Raw genomic sequence first — 3,445 nt, 5'->3', positions numbered from 1 at the left:
TGGATCCTTTCCTTCACTCTATTTCAGTCAAACCTAGCAGTTAGGTCCGTCAGATTCTTTTTTGTAGAGAAGTGTGGTTGTAACCGAGTGACCTGTAAACTCTACTATAATAAATTAGGTGCCATGTGGACACAGTGCCAATTTAGATTTATAAGCGTGATTACTCTCTTATATAATTTCAACACCCGCATTAAGTTTGGAGACTGTGACCCAACGTGGCCCGTTTTGTATACTTGCCTGAGAGGGTTTTCTTCAGGTTTTAAAATTGAATTTGGAGAAATATATTTTTAATTGTGCGGACCATTTTGTTGGAGTTACACTGGAGACGCAAGTGTGTAAATGTCGCTCACTTGTAGGTGTGTGAATATCCATTCGTACACTTAGGGGGTAAACGTGTGAATTTTCTAGGCAAAATTCACACCTTTACCCCCCTTAGAGTACGAATGGATATTCACACACCTACAAGTATGCGACATTCACGCACTTGCGTTCCAAGTGTATGCGAACAATGCCGCACGTTTTCAAGGTCGGTCGGACAGAGCAGAGGGGTCTAATTTTTTTCGCAGTTCAGAAAACTTCATCCAGGCAGAAAGGCACAGTACAATTCCAGGATGCTGCTGGCTGGGGCACGCAAACCCCGGCGGCACGAAGCGACAGTGCTATTACCAGTGAAATTTCGGCGGCTGTTATTTGGGTTCTGTTTTCATCGTTTTCGTAGCGAGATTGATGGGCACGACTGGGACCGGTTCCTCACTAATGGTTAGGGTAAATTTATGTGTTTATAATTTGTTATGCAGAACTTTAGCCATTAAAGATTATTCATCGGAAAAAGTTCACGACACATAGTAATGTAAGCAAGTAACTGTCCACTGACTTCAACCTGTTGCAACTGTCCACTGACTTCAACCTGTTGCCGTCACAAGAAAGAGAGACATGTCATACGAATAGGTCAATTAAAGTCATAATGAAGTAAAAGTTGCACATTTTCAGCCTAGTGTTTGGCCTTCATTTTAACTGAGGTCATAGGGACAATAGGACGTTCTTAGAACCGCTGTTTGAGTGTTAATGAACAAGGGAACGTACTTTTGCCCTATTACTGATTTTTTGTCGCGCTTAACAGCATTAAAAAAAAATGCATATTTCCACATCCTTTGGATTGTTCTTCGCGATCTAGTGGGCGTCTGCCGTAGCTTAGTGTCACCTCGCATATTACCCTCGTTCTGTTTTGAAGGATAATACGCCACGTGCGTTGTTCGTGTGCCCAGGACTCGTCTTCTTCAACTCACCACGCAGACACGGCAAAGGGGTGATGCTGAACCTGGTTGCTGCTTGAGTACTCTTGAGCACGACACACACAACTAAGCCGGAGAGCAGCGGAAACGAGCGCGGGTCGACACAAGGTACTCGCAACACGAGCCGCGACCGAGTGACTGACTGACAGCGCTGCGCCCAGCGCCCCACCAGCCCCACCAGACCAGCGCAACCGGCATCCGCCACCGCTCGCACCCGGCGTGTGTGTGTGTGTGCGTGTGAGTGTTTGCGCTCGCGACAGGTTGGCAATACAAGCCACAAAGAAAGAAAACGAAGGCGAAAGAATACATAATCTATAGTAAGATGAAACAGTAGGGTTGGCGAGGGGTTGAATAAAATGAAGACAAAAATGAAATGTCATACCACGTAAAGTATGTAAAGCGACCATAGCTTGTTTTCTTGATCCGTTTATGGTAACGTTATAGTCGCGTTTCGGCTTCCGTGGAGCTGCTCCAAAAATTCAATCCGGCCATGTTAGCACTCACACGATGACGCAGCCCAGAGGCGAGGCTGGAGGCTGCGTTGCATTTTCGTATCTTTTTGTTTTCGATCACGCGGTTCTTCGCAAACCCCATCCCGGACTCTGGCAGCCGAAGCTCTTTGTGGAGTTACTAAGGCGCCCCGCTGAGTACCGCGTTATCATCTGGGAATTCTAAGAACGACCCCTGCGTAGAAGGCATGAAAAGTCAAAATCACTGTGAAAAAACTGCTCTTGCAAGTACGCTATATTTTGTAATTTATTTACAAAACGTGTCCTAAAAATACAACCTCCCACTCTAGCTTCCAACTCCCCTGGAAAGTGACGAGAACTAGAGGGAATTCCGGGGCTCGTCTTCACCGTGTACACAATTTTAAATTGTAACTGTCTTACATCTAGAACTTTCTTGGTAGCAGCCAGTGCGAGTTTTGACACTTATGTACTCACTGACCAAGCAAAAAAAAAGAAGAAGAAGAAGGCACCTACGACAATGGTGGCGTACTCTAAAGGGCCTCTTGCACAGGAAGAACATCAACATTAGTTAAAAAGACTAGTATGGCACATGCGTTTGAGGACGTTCGATCCGCGTTTCAGGGGAGTGCCATAGATGCCGAAATTTGCTATATAGTGACGTAAATTTATATATTTCTGTTTTTGTTTTCCTTTCGGTTTACAATGCAAGACGTCGAGTACCCTCCTGATGCAAGTTACACAGTACAAGACGCCAACGCAACGCGACGAGAATCAGAATAGACTTACCACATTTCGGGCGAATTACACACGCATCCAGTGCCCAGAACGGTTGGCCTGGCATTGTTCTGCCAGTCGATAGTACCAATAGCTTCGCCCAGACGTGAAAATTAAAATACAACCTTGTTCTCAATGGGGGATAATAGGCACTATAACCTGAATGTTTTATTTGCAACTAATAGTATAAATCACTCGTAACAACACCAAAGAATTGATCACCAAACCAAGTCAACAGGCAGAAGATCGTGGCAGGAAAATCGTGACCGTTCTGCAGCTAACAACGGAGCTTTTTACTATAGTACTTTGCTCTATAGAGCAAAGTAAAAGAAACGAATTACAAAGATGGGCGGCACTGAGTAAGACGAAGAATAAAAAGAGAAAACAATAAAAACCAAACTCTCCATAGAATATAGAAATTTTCCAGTTTTCCGTAACTTACCGTACCGCAAGGGTTTTTCGGGTTTGTCTGTTACGTACATTCAAATCCCTTCTTAAAACTACGTGAATTGAGTTTTAGTAGTAGGGTCTATTCGCCCATTTTTCTGAGCCACTGGTGAGCCTTTGCAAGTCGGAAGGACAAGGGGACACACCACTTCGGCAAGTCAACCCCTAGGAGGCTTATAACGCACCGGAACAAGACCTACTGATGAGTTACGCAAGGACCGAATGGCATTATCTCGAAAGCCTCTGCGTGCCAGTGGGTCACACGAGGGTCATACATGAGCAAAATGAAGACATACCGGCAGGCCTCTACACCCCAAGCCTCATTGTAAGAGTCATTACGACGCGTCGAGCCTGGCACCGATTCAGCAATCGTACGGAGCGTACCACGCCGTTTATGGGCGTGCCGAAGAAGGGCCAGCGGTTGTTTCGAATTACTTGGAGTGCTCATGTCACATTATAAGT

General features: G+C 45.3%; 1 protein-coding gene across 1 annotated transcript in view; it reads right to left on the bottom strand.

The window, feature by feature from the left end:
* LOC113215629 (proton-coupled amino acid transporter-like protein pathetic) overlaps positions 1–1,453 on the bottom strand; it is a 35,888-nt gene extending 34,435 nt beyond the window's left edge. Inside the window, exon 1 of the mRNA XM_026435276.2 lies at positions 1,287–1,453. The gene's annotated coding sequence lies outside the window, so the exon portion shown is untranslated. The remainder of the gene's footprint in view (positions 1–1,286) is intronic.
* Between the last annotated feature and the right edge of the window lie 1,992 nt (positions 1,454–3,445).

This window comes from Frankliniella occidentalis, unplaced genomic scaffold (assembly GCF_000697945.3).
Source record: "Frankliniella occidentalis isolate FOCC.00 unplaced genomic scaffold, Focc_3.1 Scaffold46, whole genome shotgun sequence".
NCBI lineage: Eukaryota > Metazoa > Arthropoda > Insecta > Thysanoptera > Thripidae > Frankliniella > Frankliniella occidentalis.
Note: the sequence above shows the minus strand (reverse complement) of the source record. Positions and strands in the feature narration are given on the sequence as shown.